The 23,028-nt window shown below is 39.0% G+C and overlaps 1 protein-coding gene across 1 annotated transcript in view; it reads right to left on the bottom strand.

The window, feature by feature from the left end:
* Fyb1 (FYN binding protein 1) overlaps window positions 1–23,028 on the bottom strand; it is a 181,140-nt gene that overhangs the window by 100,014 nt on the left and 58,098 nt on the right. The gene's annotated exons all lie outside the window — the stretch shown is intronic.

Raw genomic sequence — 23,028 nt, 5'->3', positions numbered from 1 at the left:
ACATATCATCTTGTAGAACAGAAAATTTCCTAAGTTTGCAAATCTTCCTAGCCCTGCTCTCAGTGAGATGAGGCACATAGAGGCATGAATGTAGCGTTCCATGTAACTGTAGGGCAAATGCTGTTCTCACACCAGTTAGCAAGAGTCTTTTTAATACCACGATTATGGGATAACCTTTGTAGACTGTTGTAAGAATTCTGCCTGTGGAGATTTAATTGACTCTCTCAAAAAACTCTGAGGTGGCAGCGTAACAGACGCAAGGTCTGACAACTGCTCAGGCCAGAGTGGGATTTGAACCTAGACACCTTGGTTCCAAACCTTGGTTATTTGACCACTGTCCTTCCCATAGGGTAGCTGAACAACAGCCTAGGTCTGGATTCCAGTGTGGGAGCAAAAACATGACAGAGTAGGAAAAATGAAAAGAAGATGACGGCGTCCTTTCCATTTTCGGGAGCCAAGGAATGAATGCAGAAACTTTATCTTTTTAGCAACCTTTTACTTCGCAACCTCACTATTCTCCTGCTGACTCTAAATTACATCAAGTTCACCTCACAGCAAGGTCAAGCTCTCCCTTCTCCCCAGGGCCTGAGCGTGACTCTCCCTGGAACTCTTCTCAACCTCTCCCCGTCCGTCCGTCACTCACCTGCCTTGTGCTTAGTCTGTCTTTGGAGCTCAGCTTAGACACTGGTTTCAATCGGAAGCCTTCCTTCCCTACTCCAGGCTCCAGGAGTCTCCAACACTAGTACTTGGACTCGTCTTCACCCCATTCCACTGTACTTGCAATGGCCATATTTGTGTGTGGTTCTTGTTAGAAAGTGCACTTCAGGAGGGTAGAGATCCAACTATCCCATCTCTGTTGGATCCTCAGGGTTCTGCACAGTCCCTAGAATGTGGTAGGTGTTTCATAAATATTTGTTGTTACAACTGTACCTTTCCCCAATGGTTTGCCATGTCCAACGTAATTCTTTCTCACCTACAATTTCCATCATCCTAATGCATAAACAGGTAGATTACATCACACACTCTGGAGCTGCTGGAGGAATGACTAGAGGGTATCTACTCATGACTTATTCCATTTTCATGAGCTCACCAGGCCTCCAGTGTCCTTGCTGACAATTCTTTTTTTTTGGGGGAGGGCAGGGAGTGGAACAGGGTCTCTACATCATCCAGACTTGGCTCAAATTCACTAATGCAGCCTGGGCTGACCTCACATTCATGATTCTCCTGTCTTTGCCTTCTGAGTGCTAGGATTACAGGCATGTGCCAGCACACCCTGCTACTAACATTTGATCCTCCTGTCCTTTGAAGGTATGGATCCCTTGAGGCAGCTGTGGTGAGCACATACAGTTGAGTATTGGCCAGGACTCAGCGAAGCCCCTAGTGACAGACTGATCTGGTCCATGGTGGATCCTAGGTGGGTAGAACTCTCACCATCACTATGGTTACCTGGTCAGTTATATTGACTATTTAGGCTGAATATCTTTAAGACAGAAGCAGACTGTGACAGCCATAGATGCTGTTACTGCTCTTGTCTCATAGTGTCATTCAAAAGGAACTTCCCATGGCGTGCTGCTCTAGCTGAAGCTGAAGCCTACTCAAGAGGGTACCATCTATTTCCTACTAGTCCTGATTTGACTTGGCTATAATTTTGTAAGGAATAAACCCTTTTGCTGAAGGTGTTCTATGTAGGCTAAGATGCTTCATGTTTTCATTTTTTAGTAATTGTTTCGTCAGCATAAATTGAAGAGATTAAATAAGCGAATATTTTCCATATGTTTCTGGAACAGAAGTTTAGGAGTTGGCTTATTCATCCATCTAGTGCTTGCCAAGCACACAGTGCAAAGGCATTTTGCTGGTCCTGAGTAGGGCATGGTCCTTCCTTCCCTGAAACACACAATTCACTTGGGTTTAGTTACAGAAATAACTAACAGTGTACAAAATGTAGAATGTATGGCAGTGTGGGAAGTGAAGTGTTATTTCAGATTAAGAGATGCAGGAACTGAGGGTTCAGAACTCTATCAGTACTATCCAAAGAACGTGCTGGAATCATGGGAACATTCAGTATGGGTGCAGAGAGTAGGCTGGAGAACTGACAATGTAGAGAAAGAGCAGAAGCTCCTATGAGCTCCAGAATGTTGTATTCCCTGCCTATTTGATATTTTAAAGGAGTCCCAAAGACTTTCCAAATTGTACAGGTTCAATATGCACAGTTCCATCATTCTGTCTAAATCTGTGACTGTCTGATTCTCAAATCAGAGTCTTGTGGGATCATCCTTGACACTCCTCAATCTCCTCACACAGCTGACCCATCATTTGCTAATCTAAGCATCTCTTAAATCCATCCTCCTTCTTGCCTCCAAAGACACCTCCCTAGTCTAGCCTCTTGCCTGGATTACTTTCTTTTGGTCTCCTACTTAACTTTTTGTTTTAATTATTTTTATTGTGTAAATTCACATGAAATCTACCCTCCTGACAGTAACTGCACAATATAGCACTGTTAACTATAGGCACAATCCTGTGTCTATAATTTATTCATCTTGCATCACTGAAATAAAAAACTGATCTGCTAGTTACTTATACTGTGACTAAAACAACTCTTCTCTAACACCAGATCTGACCCGTTTACCCTCACATTAAGGCTAAAGCCCTAAGTCCATGACATGGTTTATGAAGTTTAGTCCCTGCTAACCTCCTCAGCACCATGTTCTTTCCATTACAACTGCACTCGCCTTCTTATTGTTCCTCAAATAATGCTGGCGTGAGTGGAGTGGAGGTGGCTGGTGCAGGTGGTTGGTGCAGGTGCTGGTGTGTGTGCACTGTTGCCATGTGGTTATACAAAAGGGGATCAATTGCAGGGCCCCATGCATGCTAGGCAAGTGCTGAACTACAGTCCTTGGTTTTTTTGAGTTGGGACGGGGCAGGGGGGAGGGGGGCGGAAATCTTGCTATGTAGCTTAGGCTGGCCTTGAACTCACTATGCAGCTGGGTTTGCCTCAGACTCACAGTCCTCCTGCCTCACACTGCTGCTGGGGATACAGATTTGAAAAAGCTCCCAGAGGTATGACGCAGGTGCCTTCAAGCAATAAAAATAAAGGATGGTAATTAAGCCTGAATCTTCTTTGGCTAACATAAACTGTTAATTAAATAAAGGCCTTATAAAAGACACAGGCCTCATTCACTTAGCCTTTTAACTTGGCTGGTGAATGTAACCTGTGCAGGTGCGAGATGGGAAGAGATCTTAGTACCACCTCATCTCTTGCAAACTAGTTCATCACAGAGCCTAGGGGAAGCAAGGAGCCACAGCTTAAGTTGTTTGAAGGTCAGATATGTGGTATGTGGGTAATGTCAAATGTCTAATGAAATGAAGCACCCAGCTGGAGGCAGAGGAGTAGGTGAGTCTTCACACTACTACTTTCCCCACAGTGGTTGGGTGGGTGGGTACGCTTGTTCCCTTTACTCTACACAGCTTTGGGCTTTTTTTGGGGGGGCGGTATTGGGAGTTGAACTCAGTTAAGCCATGCCTGCAACTCTTTTTGCTTTAGTTATTTGGTTCTCACTTTTGCCCAGGGCTGGCCCTAGACAGTGACCTTCTTACCTCTGCCCCATACAGCTGGGGTTACAAGTACATACTACTAGGCCTGCCTTGTTTGTTGAGATAGAGTCTCCCTAACTTTTTGTCTGCGCTGACCTCAAACTGCAGTCCTCCTAATCTCTGCCTCCTGAGGAACTGGGATTGCAGATGTGAGCTACTGTGCCTGGCTTGTTTTCTGTTAATTTTAATTTTTCAGTTGCTTCAGAAAAATTTCGTTATCTTCAAAACTTGTTCAGGAGTGGAAGTGTCTTCTTAGGAAAAATGAAACAAGCTGCAGGCAGGTCTAGCTGTAAGCGCACTAAGTTGATCAGTGTTGTCTTCAGTGGTTACCACATTTTGTTTCCCTTTTATGTATGCTCAGACTCTTGTTCAGGAGCAGTTTTAAGTGAGGAGTCTACAGTCACAAGGGAAACGAAAATTTTGCTCCGCTTCTCAGGACCTGTCCTAAGGGTTCTGGCCTCCTTCAGGAGGAGCTGTGGAACTTCTCTCATGGCGAGAGGACTCTTGCTGCCCAGGGAGGCTTCCAGCTTCCGCACAATTCCAACTCGCATAGCAATAAAGGCCAGCCCAGGAACCATGAGATGCTCTGGAATGATCCATACCAATGGCCTGGCTTACAGGATGTCCTTTTCCTTCATTTCTCTACCCTTCTATTCCTCCTCTGTCCAAGGCATCCTTAAAGAGAGTGAGTTTCTAAAATGGCTCCACACAAGCTATTCTTGACTTTATAAAAAATAAAAAAGGCACTTGTCATTTAAAGGGTCTTTAAATTGGAGTTAAACATTTTCAGTTGTCAGTGTGCCTAAGAATCTCCCGGGCAAGTTTTTAAAAATGGACATACTCACACCCCAAAGCAAGAAGCTCTTGCCTTGGTGGAAGTGCAATGGGGGTAGGGACTCTTACTTTTAAAAAGTGCCTAATCCAGCTGGTCCTGGTGGCTCACACCACCAGGAGGTTTGGGGACAGCCTGGACAAAGAAATTTGCAAGATTACATCTGAACCAATATAAAACTGGGTGTGGTGGTGTGTGCCTGTCATCCCTGCTATGCAGGAGGTGTAAATAGGAGGATCTCAGTGTAGGCTGGCCCTGGCATAAACATGAGACCCTAGTAAAAAAAAATACCTAGCGCAAAAAGGGGTGGTGGTGTGACTAGCAATCATGAGGCCCCAAGTTCAAATCCCAGCACTGCCACAAAAAAAAGTTTCTAACCCCATTCTGGTGAAGATGGTTCAAAGGGCACGCTTGGGAGAAACACCACTTTGAGGAATGATGGGTAAAAAGAAAATTTTATAAGACACTCTAGGTAAGACATTTTGAAATAATGATAATGTACTTCATCTAATTGCAAAGCCAGTCCTGTTTAATTAATAACTTGGAAGAGAAGGCAAATTTTGATTTTAGAAAGAGCAGTAAATTATTAAAAACTGATTTTCCAGGTTAATTTTGTGACTAAATCAGAAGATATGATTATATTTTTTTTCATAAAACTAAAGCAGATAATGGTCAAAGTTTTGCAGTCAAATATTACAATTCTACAAACTTACCCGTGAAATCTGATACATTTTTGCAATATTGTATTTAGAATAGAATAATGATAACTTAAAACAATAAATGATTCCATTACCTTACCAAAAAGAAGTTTGATGTGTTTTCTTTTATAAGAGATATATTTATCTTAATAAAGTTGATAATGTTGTCTGTTTAAACATTCCAAATGATTATAATGTAAAAATTTGAAATCAAAGCTAAATGGGTTATTTTGGCAAGTTTGAACATTAAAATCCTCAACTCTTGAGTAATGGTCACAGACTATAAAAAGGTTAACCTTCCTGTCTTTTCAAGAAAATTCCCTAAGAGTTTTCATGTTGAATCATTCATACATTTGGAAAAAAACAAAAATTTCATATTTTTAGGCTATGCTACAAAATATGATACTGTTGAAAACTGAGATTTTACTTTAATTGTTTAAAAAAATTGTTAATTTTTTATTTTAGATTCTATGTCAATCACAGTATTATTTTATATGTTGTCTGTGGATTTCTATTTTAAATTTAGGGAGTGTACATTGACATTTCACAATGAATGATGAAAAATTACACTATTTTCCTTCTCTCTTGGACCCCAGTTTTTCAAATACATTAAACTTTTACACTGTCTAAATTTGTAATTATTGTTTCCATTTATGACTCTATGGTAGATAAGGTAAACAATAATTCTCTTTCAGTAAACATCTAAAAATTCTGGATAAAGTAGTCTAAAACAGCCTGCTAAACATATTGCTGAGTTGGCAAGAATGAGAAATTCTCAAACACCTAAAAAGGAACAAAAGCCCAAATCAAGAAGCTAAACCCGTGCTAACAAGGGAAATTTATAATACTCCTTGTTGAATCAAGATGCTGAAGTAACTTCCATTAGTTTACAGGGTGGCTTAAAAACAAATCTTTTCAGTAAATGTATATATTTCTTGATGACTCACCCTTCCCCCCTCAAATTTCTTTCAGTGATGTAACAGAGAGACACTTGTCAGATGTATATTTTAAAACTGGTACTTCCTCCCTGTTGAAGCTATTCCAGGGATGGGGAGAGGGGGATAAAGAAGAATGATGGAGGGGGTGAATTCAAGTACGATATATTGTAAAAACTTTTGTAAATGTCACAATGTACCTCCAGCACAACAATAATAAAAAAGAAATAAAAAATAAAATTTGTGCTCTCTCGAAAGTAAGAGATGAAAAATAATGTATGGCCTAGTTAAAAATTATACAGAAATTGTATGTATCTTGTTAATGTATATAAATATTAACGTTTATCTTGTGAATATGTGAAGATCAACACATTCATTTTTCCTCTAAGTGTAAAGTGCTGTAAGTAAAAGCAATTTTGACTCAGCTTTAGTTAACTTTGCTTCTAGCTGTTAGTTTTTATACATCAAATATGGAATCTAAGTCAAAATCCTTTTCTGGAGAATATATAACTTTTTAATTTCAAATACTTATGTGGCTCTTCAAGGCATACATTTTCTAAATGTAGGAAAGATACTCATTACGCCAATCAACTGTTTTTCCTCTAACATACTGCAAGTGAAAAATCCAGATAAATAGTTAGCATCTTTATGACTTGTCTTATGTACTGTAACCAGGTACAAACTTTACATTGGTGTAGATGCTCTTTCAATATTTGAGTATAGTTGTTTCAGTCTTTTTCATATTGTGGAAATGCAAAGCATAGATGATTTTTTTTTCCCTTTGGTGTTTGGGGATCAAATCCAGAGCCTAATGCATGCTGAGCAAGTGCTCTACCACTGCTCTAGAAAATACTTTTAACATAACCCATTAACTATTTTTCTGCAGTCAGTATTTTACAATAGCCTTAGTCCTACTGACATCTTCCCCTTAGGTACTTGATTAAAAGTCCTCAGTAAGATGGTAGGCTGATCTGCATGTTGTAGCAAGCTCTGTCACCCTTAGCCTCTAGAGAGGATAGAAAAGGTAACAAACCAAGAATGTAACCAATTGGAAAACAAGACAATGAACCCATAGGGTACCAGAAATCATGAGGAATCCATAAAGGGCAGATTTAAAGCTAGATCAGAACAAAGGAGAAATGAAAGAGCATGAGAGAGAGGGCTATGACAGTGGGAGCAACCTGAGAGTGCTCCTCCCTCAATAAGAATTCTGAGAGCAGGAAGAGGCCCCTGAGGGTGAAGCAGAGATACCCAGGCATTGACTTCTACACAACAGAGATACTGAGCACATGTTTGAGCCCTTGGGTGGGCAAAGCTGGGTAGGGCTTTGCTGGCCGCACTGTCCAGAAGAAAAGAAGAGCGTGCATGGCCCTCCACTGCTACACTAAGGCAGGCTCTTCCCTCAAGCTGGCTACACAACCAGAAAAGGCAGACATCTAACTGACTCTCCACTGCAAGCCTGCACACAAAAACAAGAGTCTTCAAACATTAAAAAGTCAACACCAAGAAAGGAGAACTCAAGTCAGCGCCTAGAAGAACCAATACCTAAGGAAACAGCTCCATAGCAAAAGAGTTACAAGAAAACACTGCATGTGAGAATCAAGTGGATTTGATAATGGAAACCCTGTGTTGTGTTTAAACAAAACGAATACGGTTTAACATCTACAACCATGTGACATTTTTGCTGGTGTTGATTAATACCTGAGGCAGCTGCTGATAACTGTCATTATTCATGTTTTTCACTTGGGGTACCTATTTGAGCTTTGTTTCCTTTTCTCCCTCAAAAGTATAACTAAATTTCTGCCAATGATTTGAGTCTTTTTTTTTTTTTTTTTTTGGTGGGACTGGGGTTTGAACTCAGGGTTTCACACTTGTAAAGCAGGCGCTCTACCACTTGAGATGCACCCCCCAGTTCATTTTAGTCTGGTTATTTTGGAAATGGGGTCTTGAGAACTATTTGCCTGGACTGGCATCGAACAGTGATATTCCTGATCTTAGCCTCCCAAGTAGCTGGAAGTACAGGCATGAGTGCTGAGTAGGTTTTATATACATACTCTCAGTTATCACAATAACCTTATAGCATAGACTTGTCTCCATTAACAGATCTATGGGATCCCACAGAAAGAGGCACAGCTTGAAGTGGAAGCCAAGCTCCCCTAGCAGCAAGCATCTCTCTTAACTCTTACTGACAAAAGATAATAGTGAAAATTACACTCTTCAAAATAAAAAATGCTCCTACCTTTATAATCTATTTCACTTCTCAGAGATCACCGCATATTCATAGTGCTGGCTACAAGTTCTCAAATCAACTTTACGGCAAACTTAAAAAAGTTTCAGCTTACAAAAATACAGTGACAAGCTTGAAAAACTGTTTTTCTAGTGCCACCTCCATCTTTTCCTTTTATCATGAGGCACATAAGCACAGGGCCGTGTCTGCAGCATCAAAACTTGAGAGAGCTTTCCCTCAAGTTTATCTATCTGAACACCCAACTGAAAAGGATTATAAAAGAAAGGCACCCTTTATTGTAGGACAACTGCCTGGCTTGCTTTTGCATTGGCCTAATTTATTTTTAGGTAGGTCTATTTTAAAGATTAGATACTTAATACACTAAAAGTTATCCAAGAATACCATGGATGCTGTTACCAAATGATGGGTTATCTACATGCTATACCAGTAGAGTTGGACCAGGTGAAGGGCATATGCCAACAGCGCTTTTAGCTCCTCTTATTCCCTTGCCTGATGGTCAGTTGGGTGGGTGGGAAGGCTATCACCAAGTTACCAAAGAAACAAGTGGGGTAACCTAAGGCAGGACTGAGGGTTTTGTGCTCATTATTGTCTCTATCACCATAGCAGCAGCATTTACAGTGATATGCAGTTATTCAGATTTTCAAAGTCTCTTTTTCCTGGCACCTCCATTTTTTCCTTTGCCTTGAATATCACTAGTAGTGCTAAATATGTTTTTTTTTAAATTTTTGATGAATAGTAGTTACATGATCCATGTGCAGAACAAGCCTTAAGGCCACTTCAGGGTAAAAGGAGGAAAGAAATGAAAATGAGGGGAATAGAGAACAGAAAAAAGGAAGAGAGGAGAGACAGGAGAATGCTGAGCCCTTGAGTTCCCTGAGTGGAACACTACTCCACTTTTCCAGGCTGATAGGCAGTTGGCGTGTATAATTCCACTACCAACTGTTCAAATAGTGAAAGAGCCACAGCCATCTAAGGGCTCCTGACATCCCTTGGAGATGCCTGGGCCTCTTTGTGATCCAGCAGGTAAAGGATTAATGCTGCCACAGTAAGGGACTTTGAGGACTCTGACTTTTTGCTACCATCGTGGTCAGAGCCATGCCACCCCAGATGTGAGGCATTTGAATAGCACCTCTGCACTTCCCCTCACTAAGCAAAGGTTGAAGACCAAGCACACGGTAATACCTGTTTGCTTAAACAGATTACTCACTCATTTGCATGTTTTGATGTAATCACTAACTTCTAGTATCCTGTATCCGTGTTATTTTGTCATTTCTTTTGTGTTAAGAAAAATATCCATGGCTTAGAAACCCTTCCTCACCCTATTCCTTCCCTTCCTTCTTCTCACTGTGATAGTTCTCAAAGACTACAGTATTTACTAATGAGATTCAACAGTGACCTGACACAACCATAGTACGCTAATAAAAAAAGAATGACGCAATGAAGCTTCCTAAGTACTCCAATTCCTGGGGTCCACCTTAGATCTCTCGAACTAGAAACTGGGAACATTTTTACAGAACTTGAAGTTTGAGAGCCTTTGAAAAAATAAGGTCTGTTTTTGATGCTTTCTTGCGCCTTCTGAATATCTGATACATACACAGGTGTCAGAACTTCTAATTCATCATGGCTGTCCTTCTCCTTGGAGACCCTCTTAGTGTTAGAGATCATCAGGAAGACATCCTTGTCACACTTTAACTCAGGAAAGAACCCTAAAATTTCTAAGTTCCAGGTCTGGTAGAAGAAAACTGCTTCCTAATATTGTTATTTTTGAAAGATCTCTAGTTATTTGGCACTGAAAATAGACAAAAGGATAAAATGACCTGGAGTGTCACCAATTTGTGACAACTCAGTTCCTGTACTTGTACTGAGATTGAACAAATTCTCCAGGACATACTCTGCTCATCAGCAGTATGTTTCTAGTAAAATAATGACTATTGATAACCATACAAAATAACACCTTTTCCCCTTACCCTCTCCCATCTGCTCTGTTTGAGCAAGAGGCCTTTGAATAAGAAACTTCTTTTTATGTGAAGGTAACTCAGTGCTGAGTTTAAGGGTTTGGGCAACAGAAAGTTGAACTACACTAAATAAGAAAATAGAGTGTTTCATTTTTCTTTGCTATTGAGAAGGATGGGTCAAAGAAATGAGGAAAAGAAAGGAGAGGGTGAGCCACAAGAAGAGGTAGGAGCCTGAGCTGAAAATTCTTACCCATCTTTAAAGAACAAAGGTTGCCACCCCTCCATTTTAAGACAAAGCATCCGTGTAACGTAACCCTCTCTGGCTCCAGAAATCCTTTAGTGAAATCTATCTTGTACAAAATTGCTATCAATAACTGGATTGCAGTGAAAACTAAGGAAAATCACTGAGTCCTTGTTTGGGTGATGGTGGTACAGAAGAGAGGCAGGGACAAGGTGATCTCCTAACCCACTCAGATTAGAAGAAGTAGGGTATAGGAGTTAGATATGACCTTGAGAACCACTTGCTCATTCATTAATCTCTTGCACAGAACATCAGATTTCTCTACAGAATATTGGCAGGTGTTTGGAAGTAATTTTATCCAGCTTTTAAGGAGCACAATAACACAACTTCTATAATTTCCTACCTCACCATTTATATTTCCAAATCACATTGACACTTACCATGCTCTGTGTTTTCTTAGCAATGGGGTACTTAGTAACATGATTTGTCTTCACATCTCCAGAAAGCCCAGCATTTTCTAACCCCAAACAAAGGAGATTTCTGGTGATAGTAGAAGGAATGGAAAAGAACAAGATTTTTGAAAAAGGATCACAGCTCAGAAGATGAGAAAGAAGAAAACCAGAAAATGGGAGAGAGACAGATGGTTGGAGTGGTGATGGTGAAGTGTTTTCTAGGTTTAGTGGCACAGGCTACCTCACCTGGTAACATTTTACCTAAAGCAAAGGATAAACATGTAGAGTTAATGGAGAGAGCAGAATTCCCTGATGGTGGGACATCTAGAGACCTTATCTGATTGTACACCACTGAATCAGAGCATGATTAATTTCTCCCCTAAGGACTAAAAGTTAAAGGCTTCAGAGAAACAAAAGGTAGCTCTTTCCTACCAAGAGGTGAGGTTTTCTGCTTGATAAACAGCTCTTTTCAGATGTAGAACATTCTCTTTAATTTAGAGCAACAGATAATTGAAATGTATCTTACAGACTTGACTGATCCTTCTTTTGCATAACACTATTTTTTGAAAACTGGTTATATTTGTGTGTTTGCTTGTGTATGTGCATGTTGAGTGTGTGCCTGCATGTGTATGAGTGCATGTGTGTGTGTGTGTGTGTGTGTGTGTGTGTGTGTGTGAAGTGTGTATGTCAGCTTTCTTACTCACTCAAAATGAACCCCAAGCTAAAGTCTGGAGAGCAGGAAACTGCTTGGAGACTCTAGATTCTCAATAACTGAGGACTTGGGGGCACCACAACTTTTTAAAGGTGAAAATTTGGAAGAGAACTAGGATGTACCATAAGATCTTAAAATAAGCCACCATGGGGGGGCCTGTTTGAGCAGTAATCTAGGTGCCCTTCCTCATCTACTACTAGTTGAACACCTTTTAGTCCAGAATCAGGTGAACAAATAAACATGCTTTGATTGCCTGCAATATTTATCTGCAGTTTTTTTTTTTTTTTTTTTTTTTTTAGTACCTGGTTATCCTAATCATGTTGTCATACAGGTTGCTTGAAAATCAGATGAGCTATCTTACTGTTCTGAGAATTGTAAGAAGGTCAAGAAAGGAAATAAAGAGTGGTGTTCTGTGTCCCCTCTTTACCTCAACTGACTACTGCCACCCCTAGAAAACACAGGCTCAGTTGCCAGGACAGGGCTGAAAAGCCGTTGTGTGCAGTGGTGCAGCTGCAGAGAGATGTGAACTGTTATCTTAAACCACACTGCTGATTCTACAATGCAAGTCCTTTCTTTGGGGAGAGAAAAACCTCAACTGGTTTTTGGTTCAGATTTTTTTTCTATAACCAGCTGTGCTTCTTTGGTTGCCTTTTCTTGATAATAGCTACCGCTATTGAGTGCTCTAGATGTTCTTTTTTTCCACCTTTAATATGCCTGGCAGAATAAAGTATATTCTTTTTCCTTTTGGTAACAATTAAAACAGAAGAGAACAATATTTCTTATTTATCTATTTACCAAGTAGTTAATGTAGCAGTTAAATTCTCTGACTTTTGGACTCCTTTCTTCTTTTTTCAAATATTGGAAGAACAAATCATCTAGTGTTCTAGAGGGTTCCCTGGCTTTAGGGCCATACCCCAACTGTCATGATTGTGCATTCTTTAAAATGATTGGAACTTTCCAGGTATTCTTATAAAAGCAGATAGCTGGATTTCTGCCCCAAAGGCAGAAATAGTTTTGTTCTTCTAATAGTTAGAGTCATTCTTTTGTTGGAGAAGTCAATTTCATTTTATCTTGAAAATAAAAAAAATATGCACAAAGACATGTTTTTAGCATACAAATCTATCACATCAAAAATAATTTTAATCAAAGCAAATACAAAAGAGCCTTTAATGTCACATATATATCCTAGAGATCTAAACCAGTAAAAAAGGGTTTTTATTTGACTTGACTTGGAAGTTATTTTAGCAGATTGTATGAAGCAATCCTGTTTGGTGAGGAGACTGAATCATAAAGCATATATTTGTCCACTTTCCCTAGGCATTTCTTTAAAATTCTACTTAGGTATGTATAACTAAAAGTAAATCAGGAAGAACTGATTTTATTATTAGTTTCATATAAATTTGTATTTGATTATTAAACTTTTTTCAATTTTCGTGAGCAAATTGTAATTTCATTTTAATGCTTTTAATACTTTAGGGATTGTATGATATAATCAAATTTAGTATAGACTAAAAATCACCTTTCACACTTTGAGGATAAGTCAGCTATCATAAAACCATTTATGATACAAGTAGTCATAACTTTGACATTATAGATGCTGCTAATGTTAATATAATGGCAGGTGTTTCAGCACTATTTCCATATATTTTTAAGCTGCTTAAAATATATCAGTTTCAGCCTCTTGACCACAGACAACAGAACGAATCATGGTGTGTTTTCCTAAACTTATTTTATGGAAATTTCTGTTCCCATAACTGAGAAAAGTGACATCTCTCCTACAAGCATGGTGAATATTACTGTTAGGAAACTTTTCCCTATAAGTTAATTGATAAATATGGAATATTAATGAGTTAAAATTAATACTAGAGAAAAAATTAATACTAGGATAGTTGGTTTGAGTGGAAAGAATTCTGAAGGTCAAATTCACTACCTAGCCAGGAATCAGGAACCTAAATATGCCAGGGGGTCTTTTCCGTGGTAAAATGGTATAGGCTCTTGAGAGAAGGGATTTGCCTTCCCCACAGGCTGGTCCATGAACTTTCTCTTCTTCCTGGCTAACTCTCCCATCCACTATTCTATTTGCCCCCTACTTAAGTATAAACTGATTGATAAAACGAGGGCTGTTCTCAGGGTTTTTGCTGGCTAATATGGTCAGATGCTAGACCCTTTCACCAGTTCAGGAGTCCATCACCCATTAGGCAGCTGGACTTTCCTCCTGCTCCATCTTGATTGTGCTCAAGACCCCTCAGAGTAGTCTTGGGCAGGGGTTGGACGTAATTGAGTGTCCTTGGCCAGAGAGCATGACATAAGACTCATGGAGGTTAAACAGTTTCCTTTCTGACATTCAGCTGCCTGCCTCATGAAAGGGACAAATTGATGTTCCTTTTAGAACTATTGCTGATATCTAGATTAAAATTAAAATGTATTTAACTGATACTAAGTTATGAAGGAGAGGATTTACAGGATGTCCCTCCTCCAGTTCCCAAATGAAAATAAAGCAAAATAAATATTACCAAAAGCTCACTGGCAGCCACCTCACAAGAAAGGTAAAATGACCTCACACATGAAATTTAAAAAGTGGTGGGTAAGTGAAGAAAGAGAAGTTTCTCATGCCTGAGGAGGCAAGCTAAGCTCCCTACCTGGTCTCCAGGCCCAGAAGCATTATTTTAGGGAAAGATTGTAATTCTAGAAAAATCTGAAAATTCTCTTTACTACATTTCAGGTTGGAGAAGTGGACTGAAGAGTAAGTGGAAGGTCAGGGGAAATCCTCAGACACAAAAGCTCTAAACACCTCAACCAGACCATACCTGACGCAAAAAGGGATCAGCTGTCAAAGCTGGCACAGATTAAGAACTCAAAATGTAATACAATTTTGTCTCCAGAACAGACAGCATGCCAGACCTGCACAACTCTTGTTCACTCTATGAAAGAGCATAGTCAATCTGGGCGCCAGTGGCTCATGCCTGTCATTCTAGCTACTCGGGAGGCTGAGATCGAGAGGATCGAGGCTCAAGGCCAGCTCAGGGAAATAGTTGGTGAGACCCCATCTCCAAAATAACCAGAGCAAAATGGACTAGAGGTGTGGCTCATATGGTAGAGCACCTGCTTTGCAAGGGTGAAGTCCTGAGTTCAAATCCCAGTCCCACCAAAAAAAAACCCTCAAAAAGCAAAACAAAAAAAACTAAGAAGAGAGCATTTAGATCAATGCTCAGAACTCAAATGGCAGTTCTGAGGAAAAGATAAATTTATCACACTGGATTAGAGTTTGTAGGCGTGCTTGTTGTCCATCTACCAGATCAAAAGAGAGATGGTGTGATCCCTATGCAAATGGAACAGAAAATCCCCAAGAACCTGAGAGCAAGGAGGAGAACCATCTCTCAGGAAATAATTGATGTCAGAATGATTGACACAGACAGATCCTGGCTCAGTTTCTAAACCTTAAGGACAAAGATTTCTCTGGGAATCCAGACAGAAAAGCAAACCATTTTCAAAGGATGAAATTCAGGTTGGCCTCAGACTTCTCCACAATAAAAAATTCAATGCCAGAGTTTTAAAATAGAGACCATGTAAATTGCTTATCAAAGTATTCAGGAAATTATATAAGAAAGAAAATTGTCTAAAAAAGCCCAAGAGATGCTGTTGGGGTATGAAACAGCAGGAAATGGTTTGTTCAAGAGAACAGGGTTTAGACCAAGGAGGAGTTTTATGTTATAAGAGCAGAGGAGAAACATTTAGAACTCGGTGAGGACAAATAAACCAGAGGGGTAGATCATGAGACTTGCCAGAAAGTTTGTGTGTTAAGAGAGAGGTCCTTCCTAGGACCTAGCTACCTGTTGGACGTGGGCTGTCCAACAGGTAAGCTGCTCAGCAGCATGAAGGTCATTGAGTGTCAACTTGGAACCGAAGGAGGATCTAGAGATCTCATGGAAAGCCACTTTTCTCTGGCTGGAGCTAAAAAGTAAGAGTAGATGCCAGTCACAAAGTGTGAGCAGGCTCCTGGAGAATGAAAGCCTCCAGCAACAAGTTACCGTTGAGTAACTTCCAGTTCCAGTCTGTGTGCTGGAGGGCTTTGCCTCCATTTTTCAGTGCCATGAAATAGCCCAGTCTAGGAGATGTTTCAATAAAATATCCTTGGATCTGTAATTGTTTTTCTTTTTCTGGTGCTGGGGATTGAACCCAGGACCTTGCACATGCTAGGCAAGTGCTCTACCACTTGAGTTATGCCCCAGTCATAGCAGCTCTTGGAGGGGTTTTGGCAACAAGCAGGTCAACACTATCTTTGCCCATTCTGACCTCAAACTCTTAATCTCTCAATCCTCTTGCCTTCACCTCCCAAATAGCTAGGATTATAGGTGTGCACCACCATACCTGGCTGGTATCTTCTTTATATAACTTGTTCTTATATTCTAAGTACACAATGGTATATTAATTCTTGGAAAAACGCTGTTGTAAAGAAAACTACTTGGCCTCAAATTTCTAAAATGTACTTAGAGTCTCTTTTTCCTATGATGTCCTGGGACAACAATTTTGAAAATACTGTCACACACTGCTATAAAACAGGTTTTAATATATGAGTACATATCAATGGGACAAAATAAAGGCTACATATGACAAACCTATAGCCAACATCATACTTAACGGGGAGAAACTGAAACCATTTCCTCTAAAGTTAGGAAGTGTCCATTCTCTCCATTCCTATTCAACATAGTCTTAGTCCTGGCCAGAGTAATAAGACAGGAAGAAGAAATAAAAGGAATACAAATAGGTAAGGTAGAAGTCAAACTATCCCTTTTCGCAGAAGAGATGATCTTATACCTAAAAGAACTGAAAATCTCCACTAAAAAATCCCTAGAAACCATAAACAGCTTCAGCAAATTAGCAGGATACAAAATCAATTTACAAAAATCAGTTGCCTTTCTATACACCAGCAATGAACAGATTGAGAAAGAATGTAGGAAAACAATTAAAAAATTGAATACCTAGGAATAAACCTAACAAAAGATGTAAATGACCTCTACAAAGACAACTACAAACCACTGAAGAAAGAAATTGAAGAGGACTACAAAAGATTGAAAGTTTTACCATGCTCATGGATTGGTAGACTAAACAAAGTAAAAATGGCTATACTACCAAATATAATCTACATGCCCAATGCAATTCCCATCAAAATCCCAGCAATATTCATCACAGAAATTGAAAAATCTACCCTGAAGTTCATTTGGAAGCACAAAAATCTGAGAATAACAATGCAATACTGAGCAAAAGGAACAAAGCTGGAGATATCACAATACCTGACTTCAAATTATATTACAGAACCATAGCAATAAAAACAGCATGGTCCTGGCACAAAAACAAACATGAAGATCAGTGGAGCAGAATAGAGGACCCAGATATGAATCCACCCACCTAATTTTTGACAAAGGTGCCAAAAACATACGATGGAGAAATGACAGCCCCTTCAACAAATGTTGCTGGGTAAAGTGGCTATCTGTCTGCAGAAAACTGGAACTAGATCCATGTTTTTCACTCTGTACACGTATCAACTCAAAGTGGATTAAGGACCTTAACATAAGACCTGAAACCTTGAAGCTAGTACAGGAAAGAGCAGTGAATACACTGGAAGCAATAGGCAATGACTTCCTCAGTAGAACTCAGTTGACTCAGCAACTAAGAGAAAGGATTGACAAACGAGACTACAGGAAATTTAAAAGCTTCTGCACAACAAAAGAAATGCTTTTGAAATTGAAGAGGTCACTCACAGAGTGGGAGCTATACATCAGACAAGGGACTGATAACCAGAATATATGGGGAGCTCAAAAAATTAAACTTTCCAAAAATCAGTGACCCAATGAAAAAACGGACAAATGAACTAAACAGAGCCTTTTCAAAGGAAGAAGTCCAAATGACTAAAAAACAGCATGCCTGGCCATAAAGGAAATGCAAATCAAAACCATACTAAGATTCCACCTCACTCTTGTTAGAATAGCTACCATCAAGAATACCAACAACAACAAATGTGGGTGAGGATATGGGGAAAAAGGAACCCTCATACACTGCTGGTGGGAACGTAAGCTCATACAACCACTATGGAAAACAATATGGAGGCTCCTCAAAAAACTACAAATAGATCTGCCATAGGACCCAGTAATACCACTATTAGGGATATACCCAAAGAAATGTATGTCAGGTTGCAATAGAAGCACCTGCACACCTGCGTTTATTGCAGCACTATTCACAATAGCCAAGCTGTGGACACAGTCAAGATGCCCCACTACTGATGAATGGATTAAGAAAATGTGGTATTTATATACAATGGAATTTTATTCAGCCACAAAGAAGAATGAAATTTTTCAGTGTCTTCCCCTGACTTTACCCTTGTAGTTGTCAAGGTACTTAAATGATCATTTTTACAGTTAAATCTATGGGAAAATTGGTTTTGGTTTCTCTCTAGTATTAAGAACATGATGAGGTAAAGGATTGACTTGAATATTTCCCAGCAGATTTTCACTAACTCCTACACACAAACGAATAGTCGGGCTGTGTGTTCTTAAGAACCCAGACTTTGCTTATGAGGTGTCACTTGGATGCCTAGGAAGAAGTCCTTTGATGAATAGCCTGGGACCCAAAAGGAGCCAAAGGACAGGTTAGTTCAGATATCATTTTGTGGGATTTTGTAATCTTAAATGGTTCTTGGAGAAGAAATTATTTGCTCCATGTTCAGGAAGCAGCATGTTATAGTGAGGCTTACAGATTACAAGTGAGTGTGATAAATAGACCTGCAAGATAGATGCTCTGTGTGATATTCGTTTTGTGTCAGTGCTCCATTCAGTTGAATACAAGCCTACTGGTAGAGCTATCCAATTTGTTAAAGTAATTACTAAACTATAGATAGCATTAAAATTTAATCCTGAAAAATCTGGGAGCAACTAAACTCTAATTAAACAGACTTCTGTGGAAGGACAAACCTAAGAAACTAACAAAAATTTATTTTATGTCCATGCTCCAAATGAAAGAATGATAACTGACTGGCCTCTGTCTTCATGGAGTTCAGAGTGGTATTTATAAAAATATAATAATAATAAAGACATGTTTCAACCAAAAGCAGAGGAAGGGATAAGAATGAGGATTCTTTAGGTATCATTGATGCAGGATTTATTAACCCACGTTATCCTATGTTTCAAGAGAGGCAGCCAGCATGTGGGTTAAGAGTAGAGTTAGGGACAATCTATGGGATCTGAGAGGCATGAGGATCAGCACTGGTCCTGCTTAGTTACCCTACAACTTAGGAAAGATCCCTAACCTCTCTGAGCTTTAGTTTCCTCATAGAGTTCCGTTTCATGATTTGGGAGGAATAACAAAGTAATGGCTAGATCAAGTCCTCAATAAATGATAAATACTGGACAAGATGATCAAAGATGAAGGGTACACCTGGGTAAAAGGACTCTGACACTGGGAAAGAAGGAATGATGAAGCTAAGAACAGGTATCAGAGTTTGAAAACCTACAGAGTAATTATCTGAAACTTTAATTGATTTGAACAGCAGTGTAACTCTTAACAACAACAAAAGTAGTGATGTAGAGTAAATCTGTACATTCACTAGCAAAGCATTTTTGCTCCAATCATCATCCTTTAGTGGATAAGGAGGCTAAGGGAATATAATAGAATTTGTCCAAAGTACATTATATGTATCTGAAATTTTCACAGTGTAACTTCCTTGTGCTAGTAATGATTTCTAGAAAAAAAATCTTAGTGGATAAACATTTAGCATTAGAACTTTGTTTTTCTAAATTACACAATACCACCTTTCTTTCCCAACTTATTGCAAGCAAATGGATAAAATTTCAAATTATACCATTCAGCAAGTGACTTATCCTAAAGTCCTGTGATATGAAACTTCATGTCCAGCCAGGTGTGTGTCGGGCATGCATTTGTCAGAGTTGGAGTAAAAACTCCAATCTCAGAAAATCTTAGGGTCTGTGGCAGCACATCCAGAAGAATTTCCCCTGGAATCTGCAACAATTCCAAGTAGGCGTGGCTGATCACGAACCACAGCAAATGGGCACATTTCTTTTTCTTCCAAACTATCACCTCTCTGGAAACAGTGACCTTGAAAACAACAATGGATGACACCAACTTTGGGATCACAGCTGTCAAGCCTGGCTGTGGGGTCTTTCTCCTTTCTGGTAGAATCAGGTACTTTCCATTGGTCTTAGTCAGGATGAGGCAGCAAAATCTGACAATGACTGTAATCCCCAGCCACCTGCCCTTTACCTACTGTGTTCTACCACCTTTCTGTTGGGAACTGGGTATCTTATGGAAGAACCTTCAGGGACTTCTGGGGCAAACTTCTATTTTAGCAACCATTATTTAATTCTTCAGCATAATTTTACATAAATTACCAACAGATTTACATATCATGAACAGTTTATGATTCCTAAAATAGTCTTTGTAATATAAAATGATTAAAACATGACAGGACTGGTAATAAGATTATGCTAATGAAAATAATAAAATTACGGACAGTGTTCACTCATTTTGCTTAGCTTAATTTTTTTCTCTTTTCTTTTATTCTTTCTTTTTCCCCTCCACTACTGGGGATTGAACTCAGGGCCTTGCACTTGCTAGGCAAGTGCTATAATATTAAGCTACAACCCAAGCTGCTTAATTTCTTTTGAATGAAGGAAACTTAGACTGAAAGAGGTAAAGCAACTTGCTAAGATTGCATAGCTAGGAAATAAACAAGTGGTGCTTGAAATCTAAGTCTGCTCACTCTGAGGTCTATATTATGTGACAGAAATTCTTACATTAGTTCCTGTACTATTAATGTTAAAATTAATAACCTAGACACTGCACTGTGGTTTAAAATGAATTCATTAGAACTGCTCTATTTCATGGATTATTGTAAGTATTTAAAGATAACAATTTAGCTGGGTGCCAGTGGCTTACACCTATAATCCTAGCTACTTGGGAGGCTGAGATTGTGAGGATCAAAGTTTGAGGCCAACCTGGACAAATAGTTCTTGAGTCCCCATCTCCAAAATAACTAGAGCAAAATGGACTGGAGGTGTGGCTCATGTGGTAGAGCTTCTGGTTTGCAAAGTGCAATTCCTTGAGTTCAAACCCCAGTCCCATCAAAAAAAAAGAAAAAAAAAGATAACAACTTTGAGCCAGGCATAGTGGCACATACCTATAATTTCAGCACATACTCAGGAGGCTGAGGCCAGAGGATCTCAAGTTTGAGGCCAACCTGCCTGGGCCACATAGAGAGATTCTGTCTGAAAAAACCTTATATGTATGGTTATACAAGTTTTATATATTCTCTATATAATAAAACTTTGAGAGTCCTTTGAAAGAAGTTAAATCATGTGTATATATTTGTGCTGATGTATAATATTCAATATGAATGGATAATACACATGAACATCAAATGTGAACATGCATTTGTACACATTATATAGAGGCAAGAGGGTATGTAGATAAAATGCTGCAGAGCTGGATTTTAATTTTGGGTGTGTGACTTTGGATTAGTCACATTCCTGAGCCTCAATACTCACTGCAGAATTAGCCAATAATCACTCTTAATGAACCCTTACATTATCTGTACCATCTAAAGATTACACATAAAATATACCACATATCAATGCATATGCATATTTAATTTGCCACTTACATACTCTAGGATGATTAATAATAAAACCTCAGAATTTTTTGGTTTGGCTATAATAGCCATTTAATTCTTTCCCTGCTATTGATTTGTTATCTAGTTATTATATAGCATGAATATGTACTTTCTAATTTTGCTATATTTTTAACCTTTCTAAATGAAATGCTAAATTACCTAGTATTTCTAGAATGGTTTAGGAAAAATAGCAGCGGCAGATCAGGAGTCAACAGATGTGACTATTAAGAAATTTTCTGTGTTTAGCTGGGTGCCAGTGGCTCATGCCTGTAATTCTAGTTACTTGGGAGGCTGAGATTGGGAGGACTGGTTTCAAGCTAGCCTGGGCAAATTCTTTGCAATACCCCATTCCAAAATCATCAGAGTAAAATGGACAGGAGCTGTGACTTAAGTGGTACAGCCTCTGTTTTGTAAGGATGAAGCTGAGTTCAACCCCAGTCCCACAAAAAAAAAAAAAAAAGAAAAGAAATTGTATGTGCTTAGAAAAGTGTGTTTTATGACATAGACACAATAAAAACAAGTTTGTTCTCTGCAGCATTGTTTCTAATAGAAAATGTTTAGAAACAACACAAATTGCTAAATTAATTAGGCTTATTTACCCATTTACCAAAATATTATGCTGCTTTAGAGAATAATCAATTACTGTTTATTAAAATGTGGAAAAACATACAAGATTTCTTTTAAGCGAGAGGGCTGGGGCATAGCTCAGTGGTAGAGAATGTGGTTAACACGACGAGCCCTGGGTTCTCCCCAGCACCACATACACACCAACGAGAGCATTGCATGTCATAGTCTACTTCTTGAGTGTGAAGCAGGAGGATCAGTATTTATATTTGCTTGTGTAAACATAAAACAGACTCTGGATGGACATGCAAGGCATTAAGAAGGGTCATTTCCATGGGGCTGGGCCTGAGAAGACCAGTAAATGACAGACAAGGACTCAAGGTGACTTATCTTTCACTGTACCGTTTTATACTTAACGCTTTTAGAGCCAGAATATAAATTTCTATTTAGAATATGTAAAAACATTTAAATGCTTTTAGAAAAGCATTTAAAGACTGCTTTAAAGGAGCATTATTTAGAATTTAAAGCTATAAATCAGATTGCTTTACCCTGACACCAAGTTGAAGTCAGTTCACATTCAGAGGGATTGAGTTTTATTTGTGGGAGAGATAGACAAAGAGACTATGTTTTTACCTGAGGTACAGAAAAAACAGGGAAGCTTTTAGAGGTTCTCACAGAAATAACAGTTCAGATATGCGAATCAGCATAGCAACAAGATGACAGATGAGGAGGCGACACCATGTGTAACAAGACTGACTCAGGAAAATTGCTAATCATGGGTTGTTCCAAAGTTGCTTTCTTAATGGAGGTCTTGGTCACTAATCTGTTTATCAACAAGTACTGATGATCTTAAGCAGACTCATGGCAAATTGGCTCCACAGAGCAAAATGAAAGATGTGTTTTCTCTAGAACTGCTTTAATTACATCAGAATTTGTAAGGAGACAAATGTGACTGGTAGTTACTTGTAAGCATCCCTTTTCTACCTTAAGATAAACAACAGTTGCCAAAAATATTAATCATCTCAGACACAAGTGAGTTCTCTCATCACAATGCAGGATTACAAACCTTTACCAAGTCATTCAATAGCAAATTATACCACATGCCATAGTATTGCAGTGAC

This window comes from Castor canadensis, chromosome 6 (assembly GCF_047511655.1).
Source record: "Castor canadensis chromosome 6, mCasCan1.hap1v2, whole genome shotgun sequence".
Taxonomy (NCBI): Eukaryota; Metazoa; Chordata; class Mammalia; order Rodentia; family Castoridae; genus Castor; species Castor canadensis.
The sequence above is the reverse complement of the archived record's forward strand: the minus strand, read 5'-3'. Positions and strand labels throughout refer to the sequence as shown.